Source organism: Phragmites australis, chromosome 7 (assembly GCF_958298935.1).
Source record: "Phragmites australis chromosome 7, lpPhrAust1.1, whole genome shotgun sequence".
In the NCBI taxonomy this organism is placed as follows: Eukaryota; Viridiplantae; Streptophyta; class Magnoliopsida; order Poales; family Poaceae; genus Phragmites; species Phragmites australis.
Window position 1 is genome coordinate 16354369 of NC_084927.1, and position 10080 is coordinate 16364448.

General features: G+C 44.3%; 1 pseudogene; it reads left to right on the top strand.

Moving 5' to 3' along the window:
- Positions 1-5009: 5009 nt before the first annotated feature.
- On the top strand, positions 5010-9662 carry LOC133925421 (uncharacterized; annotated as a pseudogene).
- Positions 9663-10080: the final 418 nt, after the last annotated feature.

Here is a 10080-nt window from a genome sequence, read left to right on the forward strand (position 1 = left end):
TTATGCTAGATGAAGTAGTCAGAACTGGAAAAACAAATGAGGACACCTCCGACTTGCCAGTACTCAATGTATTAAACGAAGGCGTTACTATACCAATAGGACCAACATTGGGTCGGCTATGAGTTTGTTGCATCGGCATATTTTGTTGTGTAGGCAAAGGTGTTGCACATTGTGCCGATGAAACTAATGGTATTTGCTGAAATTGATTGCCATTGTTGGAATTTGAGGTGCTAGCATCATGTAGTTGGGGCTGTTTTTTTTTAATCTTTTTCATCTTGCAATTCAATAAACAAAGCCCTAACACGACTAGACAGTACATGATCTAGACTTTTAATCAATATTTTCAAATTATTAGACATAGCAGCACCAACAGACTGATCTACCATATGCGCAATGTGCTCCTTGAAATCAAGAGTAGAATCACTTACATCGATCTTTACCTCATACTTGGCATGGATGATTGACATCGGATCTCCCTTCTTGATGACACCTTGACGTGTTTTCTGATAGCATGCAAGCATCATCTTTTCAACCTCCCGCTTTTGAGCTTCAATAGCTTGGCGATCCTCCTCGGGAAGCTCTTCAAGCGTAGGCGATGATATTGTCCATGTTGATTTTGGCCCCCTCCTCCTTAGACATGGCGCAGCGGGGTGCAGGGGGTGTCGATGCTGAAACCCTAGGTGTGGATGTTGATGGAGAACCGTCGATCCCCAGCGAAGTCGCCAATTTATGTTGGCACGGAATTGGGCAACGCCTCGCCAACACGGTTTCCGTCAAGGATACTTATCACTTTTCGCAGCGACATGTGACTTGTTTACAAGAAAACAAGCAAAGGTTTCGACCGGAAACCTTGGGAATCGTCGCTCAGACGATTTACGAGCAGATTGACAAAGAATTACCACTCGAACCATAGGGATTCAAATAACAACGAAGAACTAACCCTAAATTGCAGAAAAGTAAAGGCAAAGCGAAAAGTAGATGCAACAGATATGATTGACTGATGGATATGCAATCATCTTCCACCCCTTGACTATTTATAAGGGGGGGGGGTATGGTCTTGACACTAGGGAATCGAAGTAGGACTCTATTCCCACTGTAAACACACTCTGTTAAGCCAAAATCGCAAAAGAGATCCGAATAAATCCACGAATCCATTTTGATTCAGTTTCAGACTGAACACCGGATGGTCTGGTGAGAACAAACTCTAGAACACCGGACCATCTGGCGAGTTCACTCGGCCGAAACTCTAAGACTCGGTCTTATACACATAGTATATTTTGATGTCCCGTTTATACTCACTGGAGCATGTCACCGAACCAATATTTGCAGAGAGCAAATTTCTTGCAAAGTTTTCCTTTTGAATGCACTGGATGATCCGGCGATCATCAAAGACCTCACCGGACTATTTTCACCAGAGAACATTTTTTGGGCTAAAATCTTTCTTCTTCTCACCGGATAATCCGGTGATACCCTGGAATCTCCACCGGACCATTTCTTCTAGAGAGCAAGTTTTCGACACAAATTGACCTTCTACACACCGGATAATCCGGTGATCTCCGGAATCTCCACCGGACTATTTCTTCTAGAGAGCAATTTTTTGGTGCAAGTTAATCTTCCATACACCGAATAGTCAAGCGTTTCGTATCATTCACCGGACTATTTTATACAAAGATCATGTTTTACTGCACCAAATTTGAACTATAAGCACCGGATAGTCCTGCGATGACACGACATTGATCACCGGACTATCCGGTGTATACAAAAAGTCTGGTCGTGCCATTTTTTGCTATCAACAGGGCTCTCTGTTTTTGTTAGAGGTTTTGTAGGACTCTCCATTTTTGTTGGAAGTTTTGTAGAACTCTCTGTTTTTGCTGGAGGTTTTGTAAGACTCTCCATTTTAGCTGGAGTTTTGTAGGACTCTTCGTTTTTGCCGGAGGTTTGTTAAGTCTCTCCATTTTTACCAGAGATTTTGTAGGACTCTCCGTTTTTGCCGGAGGTTTGGTAAATCTCTCTGTTTTTGTCGGAGGTTTTGTAGGACTTTCCGTTTTTGCCGGAGTTTTTGTATCCCCATTGGCATGTATTAATGCTGAAGGCTATACACACTATCAGAGCTACACAATACTTTCCAGGAAACCTAGACAGTCTTGCCTTCTAGGTGACCTAGGCATGCTACGCCCGTGGTGTATAGACTTGTCGTGCTCCCGAGGAAACGTCCCGGGTGCACCGTGTTTCGCGGATCCGAAACACTCACTTTCGTGTTTCGAACAACTGTATAGGTATAACGCTGAATATATCATTTGCGGGCGTGCCAGTATACATCTAGTATACAAGAGAAACAACAGAGCAATGTAACTGAAACACTAAACTTTGTTCATTCAATATTGAATTCATAGAGTTCAAGTTTCATCAAATACAACACTCTGCTCCACATACACGTACACACACGCTATCTGACTACTTTTTACATCTCGCAATTGCTTGTCCTGGTTCCCGTGGCCTCGCAAGGCCCCCGGTTAATTACGTCCGGCTTCCCGGACAACCTCCGATAAGCTGCATTGCACTGGTCACCGTCAAGTCATCTCTGAGTCTACAAAGCTGTAGTCACATGCATCACAGACAAAGCAAAGTGAGCGTTAAACAACAAATAAAAGTAACAGACGGGACAAACAGTCTAGCATGAGCTTGGTGGACTGTTTATATATCCTGGGAAGAGGAGGTTTGGAGCTAGGGGATTTTGGGGTTTTCTTGCTGTGGTGCCCTAAGGTAACAATTCCCCTGCTATTCTTTATGTTTTGGTTGATGATTATGGCCGGTAGATCTTGGTTTGAGAGGTTTTGGTTAGGGGAATTTGTGGTTTGGGGTCGAACTGAGTGTTCTGCGCGCAGGCAGATTGAGCAGTGTGCGTGTTCTTGATGTTTCAGTGATCTAGATAATTTTTCCTGTGGAGGTGATCAACTAGAAAGTTGTAGCTAACATCGAAACCTAGCTACCAGTGAAATTTCAGATTTTTTGGCCATATGGGTTAGGAGATATTTCTATCTGAATCTGACTATTGTACCTCTATCGAATTTCTGTCAGTGTTAGATCTATTCTATTTTTGGGTATCTTAGTTGCCGAGCCAATTTTTCAGAATGCTAGAAGGTTGTAAAGGATTCATTAAGCTTTCCAATGGTGTGAACAATGCAATTTTTCATTGGTTGTAACTCTAGTTACGCTGTTCTGAACTTTTCTGCAATTAATGGTTGACAGATTTTGTTGTCGAAGTTCAGAACTTGATTAGGCCTTGTTAGAGATGTTTTATGTAGATCTGAATTATACCAAAGTTGAAGATTGTGTCATGATCTACATGTCCACAAAATTTTAGAATTTTTCGTTGCGTATTTCTGGAGATAAACAGGTTTGGGTGACTGCTGTCTGAAATTGACGACAAGTTTGTAGGGCTGTTTTGCTATGTCATTTAGGAGACCTTAGAGGCATGAGAAAATTGTGTTGTCTTAACAAAAATTGTAGCCCTTGTTCTTTAGTTTCTGAAAATGTATTCGTTTGCTATTATATCTGTGGTAGAAAAATAGTTACGAAAATAATAAGTACTGCTGCTCCTGTCAAACTAATACGTGTGTGCTGTTTTTGGTCGATATGTCTTGATTGAGGGTTTCGGGCGTAGGAGCGCTTTGTTTTATATATTTGCATGTTATGAGGAGTGTTGGTGCTGAGTTATGGTTATGTTTAGGTGGTGGTTCTTCGTCTCACACTTGAAGTTGGCCATTATCGTCGGTAGAAGGCAAGTAAACGTAGCTATGTTGTTGCTACCGTTTTGACTTATTATTTTCATCACCTACACCTTTATTTCAGAACCATGACAATTTAACTGTGATCCGAACTTTATGTTATGCTTTATGTTTAAGCATGTTTAATCATTGACTTATATCTATCCTTACGTTGCTACAATTCTTGTGAGCTATATTGTTATTTAACTTGAGGATGAAGTTGAAGTATTATTGGTAGTATACTTTAATGTAATTGCAGCATATTTCTACCATGTGCACTTGTATTTGCATATGCATTAAAAGTTATGTCGTAAAGATCACGACTGTACCGGTACACATCGTACGTTGCCCGAGGAGGGGTGCGATGTAAAAGAAGACATATCATTGCATTCATATGCATTCTTGAAAATTAATAACATTTATATGTTATTGTGGATATGAAGTTACACATGTGGTTGTGATCTTTATTTGAAGTTATTCTTTAATGTTGTTAATACTATCCTATCATGTCTTATTCTTGAGAAAACTGTATTAAATCGATGCTTAATCAACTTGTGGTTTAAATAACTTGTCAAAACAAGTTTGCTTGCTGGGATTTTATATCTCACCCTTGTATTACTCTCTCCAGGTATTTGATGCATGTCGTGAAGGGATGGGAATGTAGCAGCACGTTTTGCATTTCATGTCTATAGTTTTTTTTTATCATTGTGCTATAATAATAAATAAAGTTTAGTCCTTAGTGTCGTACGTTTGAAGTTTAAAGTGTGGTGGTGAAGTTAAACTTAATATTTTTTTCCTTTTGGTTCATGTTAGGATGTTTTTATTCGTTATTGTGATATTCTGCATATCTTGTTTATCTGTGTTAATGCTTCCGCGATGCTTATTTTTATAGAGCAGATGCTGCCATTTTTTTTATTTATTATGGAAAGTTGTAGGTTGCGTAGTTTGGTGAGATCCCAGATTTTTTGCTGCCCTGGGGTGTTAAAGTTGGTATCAGAGCCTAGGCTTTAGATTCTAGGTGAAATAAGACTTAATTTGACACACTTGCACATGTAGGTTGGGTAAGGGTTTGCATATCTTTGCTCCTATCATTTTATGTTTTGCTCTATCTAGTGCTTATGCTTAATTACTTGAAATGGATGTTTGCGTTGTTTGTATGTTTTGATGGCAGTAGTTATGCCACCTAAGAGGCGTGCTCCGGCTACACCAGATGGTGATGGCCAGGCTGAGCTAGTAGCCGCGATGCGGGCAATGCAGGACGAGTTGAGGATGTTGAGGCAGGCTGCCTCTGCTGCTGGTGCCCCTACGGGTGCTGCTTCTGGCGCTGCTCCTATTGCAGATGGTCCTGTCAGTGGTGTTTCTCTCATGCAGTGGGTTGGCATGAAGCTAGACAGTTTTGACGGCAGTGGTACTCCGGTTCATGCCGCTGATTGGCTGTCGTATGTGGAAGACAAGATGGAAGCTTTTGATGTGTTGGCTCACGATCGTGTTTGTTATGGGGTACAACTGCTGAAAGGTGAGGCTCATATATGGTGGAAGGGTGTGCAGTCAACTCGCACGGCTGCACATGGCCCGTTGTCCTGGCACGAGTTTGTCAGGCAGTTTGAGAGGAGGTTGTACCCGGTGACTTTCTTGGATAGGATGAAGATTGATCTGAATGCCTATACGCAGGATAAGAAGTCAGTTGCAGAGTATGAAGTGGGCTTCAATTAGATTGTCCGCTTCGTCCCACACGTGGCGCATGACGAGGTAGAGAAGGCAAAACACTTTCATCAAGGTCTTAAGCATTCGATCCGCCAAGTGTTGGGTGCTTTTCCAGTGGTTGACTTCCGCACTACAGTGGAACAGGCTTTGGGTGTGGAGATGCAGCAGGTGTACACTACTGACTTGTAGAAGTCTTCAGGTGGTGAGCTGTCTCACGGTCAGAGCGATAGGAAGGGCCATTCTGGTGGCCCTATTCACAAGAAGGGGAAGTTCCCACGTCATCAGCCATACCGCGTCAATTCTTCTCAGTCCAGTGCTTCAGGAGGGAGCGCACCTCAGTACCGGGCTGTTCCCAAGCCTAGCATGGGGTTGGTGTGCTTCCGGTGTGGCGACGCGCACCGTCGTGTGGAGTGTCAGTGGACTGGCAAGTGTTCTATCTGTGGCATGGATCACAAGGACGTGGTCTGTAGGAAGAATCCCAATGGGAAGGTGCGTTGGGAGCCAGTGTCTTCTTCTTCAGCTTCACATTCTAGTAGCACCGTCCAGATGATGGTGGCGACCTCCTCTGCACAGCAACACCTTCCTACGCTGCTCACTCTGCAGTGCTTGCCGGCGCCTTCCACTCAGCAGTACCTGCCCATGCCAGTCTACCCTCAGTACTTGATGGCGCCTCCGACTACACCGACTACTCCTTCGATGCCTCAGTCTGGGTTGTTTCGGCCAACCCAGGCTACTACTCCTTCAGCACCTCCAGTTCCAGGGGCATATGCTATGCCCTGCGTTGACGGTAGAGACCGTGGAGACGTGGTGAGAGGTATTATTTCAGTTGATTCGTTTGATGCGCATGCTCTTTTCGATTCTGGCGCTAGCTTCTCATTTGTCTTGGAGGGTTTTGTGGTTCGTGCTAGTCTTTCTATGCAGAAGATTAGTCAGTCTATTGTTGTCAGTTCTGCTAGAGGTCTCATCTCCAGTTCTTCTGTTTGCCCTGGTTGTGCTATTCATCTTGCTGATGAAACCTTTGTTGCTAATCTGGTGGTAATTCATTTGGATCCTTTTGACGTTATTCTTGGCATGGATTGGCTTTCTCGGTATCGAGCTGTTATTTCCTGTTTTTGGAAGACAGTCTCTTTACAGGCACCGTCGGGTCGAGAGGTGGTCTTTCAAGGGAGTGCGGTGAAGTACACTCTCTCTTTGTTGTGCCAGTTGTTTCCTGATCATTGGACTCGGAAGTCTGGCATTCTTTTGGCAATGGTCGAGGATCGCAAGGTTGCCTTGCACGTGGAGGATATCCCAGTGGTGTGTCGCTACTCCAATGTTTTTCTTGATGAACTTCCAGGTGTGCCCCCTGAGCGTGATTTGGTTTTTGAGATCAAGTTGGTTCCTGGCACGCAACCTATCTATAGAACTATGTATCGGATGGCTCCAGTGGAGCAGGTGGAGTTGAAGAAGCAGTTAGATGATCTTCTTGCTAAGGGATTCATCGAACCTAGTAAGTCACCTTGGGCTTTCCCGGTGTTGTTTGTGGAGAAGAAGGATGGCTCTAAGAGGCTATGTGTGGATTATCGTGCTGTTAATCAGGTGACCATCAAGAATAAGTATCCTCTGCCTCGTATTGATGCTCTCTTTGATCAGTTAAGAGGTGCTAAGGTATTTTTCAAGATTGATTTGAACTCTGGGTATCACCAGATAAGGATTAAGGAGGAGGATATTGAGAAGACTGCTTTTATCACGAGGTATGGGCATTATGAGTATGTTGTTATGTCTTTTGGACTAACGAATGCCCCTGCTATCTTTATGGAAGCGATGAATAAGATGTTGCATGAGTACTTGGATGACTTCGTTGTTGTTTTCATCGATGATATTTTGATCTACTCCAAGTCCGATGAGGAGCATGAGTGTCATCTTAGTCTTGTTTTGGATGCTCTCCGGAAGAATAAGTTCTATGCAAAGTTGAAGAAATGTGCTTTCTGGCTTTCTGAAGTGAGCTTCCTTGGGCATGTGATTAATCAGCATGGTATTACTGTTGATCCTAAGAATGTTGCATCAGTGGTGGAATGGCAAAGGCCAACCAGTGTGACGGAGATACGGAGCTTCCTTTGTCTTGCTGGTTATTACCGGCGTTTTGTGCAGGACTTCTCTAGAATTGCAAAGCCGATGACCAAGCTTACTGAGAAGGGTGTTCCTTTTATGTGGACTGATGATTGTGAGGCCAGTTTCCGGACTCTGAAGGATAAGTTGGTGAATGCTCCTATTCTAGTTTTGCCTGAGAGCGGCAAGCGCTTCACGGTGTATACGGATGCTTCCCGTATTGGTCTTGGTTGTGTGCTTATGCAGGATGGCAAAGTAATTGCTTATGCTTCCCGACAGTTGAAGAACCATGAGAGGAACTATCCTACCCATGATCTAGAGTTGGCTGCAGTGGTATTTACTTTGAAGTCTTGGAGGCATTATCTCTATGGTGAGTCTTGTGATATCTTTATTGATCACAAAAGCCTCAAGTATATCTTTACTCAGAAGGAGCTGAATTTGAGGCAACGTAGATGGCTTGAGTTGATAAAGGATTATGATCTGACGATCCAGTATCACCCTGGGAAGGCTAATGTGGTGGCAGATGCCCTAAGCAGGACGAGTGTTCCTAAGATAGTGATGCCTTTGGTTGCAGAATTGGATCGTATGGGTATTTCCTTTTGCTATGCAGGCACTGCAAGAGAGGAGACCCAGTTGATCATTCAGTCACCCATACTCGAGAGAGTGCGTGAGGCACAGCAACATGACCGCTTGATTCAGGAGGTTCGCAAAAGGATTGCAGATGGAAGACCTCGGGAGTTCAGTATCGATGAGCATGATGTAGTCCGTTTCAGAGGACGTCTTTGTGTGCCACAGAAGTCAGATGTGAAGATGGACATCTTGAGGGAGGCTCATCGGACTCCATATACAATTCATCCTGGTGAGACTAAGATGTACAGAGATCTGAAGCGGAGCTTCTGGTGGAAAAGGATGAAGGTTGATATTGCTGAGTATGTGGCAGCTTGTGGTGTATGTCAACAGGTAAAGGCCGAGCATAAGAGGCCAGCGGGGTTGCTTCAGTCTTTAGAGGTTCCCGAGTGGAAATGGGAGCATATCACTATGGACTTTGTGGTTGGTTTACCCCGATCGCCTCGTGGTAGGGATGCCATATGGGTTGTTGTGGACAGGCTCACTAAGTCCACGCATTTCATTCCTATGAAGACGATGAGTTCAGCTCAGGATTTAGTTCCCTTGTATATCAAGGAAGTGGTGAGGTTGCATGGTGTGCCTAAGTCGATTGTATCAGATCGAGACACCAAGTTTGTATCGAAGTTTTGGCAGAGCCTTCAGAGTGCTATGGGCACTAAGCTTTCTTTGAGTACCGCTTTCCATCCTCATACAGATGGGCAGTCCGAGCGGACCATTCAGACCTTGGAGGATATGCTACATGCTTGTGTCCTTTCTTGGAAGGGCAGTTGGGAGGATCACCTTGCTTTGGTGGAGTTTGCCTATAATAATAGTTATCATGCTAGCATTAAGATGGCTCCATATGAGGCTTTGTATGGCAGTAAGTGTGTTTCCCCCCTGTGTTGGGATTCGTCTGGTGAGAGGGCTGTGCTTGGTCCTGAGATCGTTCAGCAGACTGCCGAGAAAGTGCGGGAGATACGACAGAACATGTTGGTCGCTCAGAGCCGACAGAAGAGTTATGCAGATGTGAGGAGACGTGAGCTGGAGTTTGTGGTAGGTGACCAGGTTCTCCTCAGAGTATCGCCCACAAAGGGTGTTGTTCGATTTGGCATTACAGGGAAGCTTAGCCCGAGGTACATTTGACCTTTTGTCATCACAGCTCGAGTTGGTAGTTTGGCTTACCGTCTACAGTTACCAGATTCTATAAGTGGTGTGCATAATGTCTTCCATGTATCCATGTTGAGGAAGTATCTGTGGGATCCAGAGCATAAGATTGATCTTGAGCCTATTAGAGTACAGCATGACTTGTCTGTTGAGTGTCGCCCAATGCGTATCTTGGACACGTCAGAACGAGTCATGAGGAAGAGGATGATCAAATATGTGAAGGTTTTATGGACTAATCAGTCAGAACGTGAAGCTACTTGGGAACTCGAGGAGCAAATGCGTAAGAGGTATCCAGCGCTCTTCGAGGAAGGTCAATTTCAAGTTTTGGTTTAAGTTGGTATGTTTCTTTTCCGTAGCGGTCGTAGTATAGCTGAATTCGGGGACGAATTCTTTAAAGGAGGGGAGAATGTAATGCCCTAAATTTTTTGAAGGAAATTGGAAGTCGTCATTTCCGGTTTTTTGGGTATTGAATCGCTCTCGTCGGGAAAGAAAAGAGAAGAAAGTGAGGCAAATTGCAGTAGTGCATTTCTTTTAAAATAGAGAAGCTTTAACCATGAGAGTGGGCTGAGCCAACCTGGGCTTGGGCCGGTTAGCCTAGCCCCTCCCCCAAAGGCCCATGCGCCCCCCTTCTTTTCGCCCTCCACCCTGCCAAACCCTAGCCGTCCCTCTTCTATGCCGCCACCACCCTGCTGTTGCTCTTGTGCGGTAGAGAGAAGAGAAAGGAAGAGGAGAATAAGGGGAAGGGAAGGGC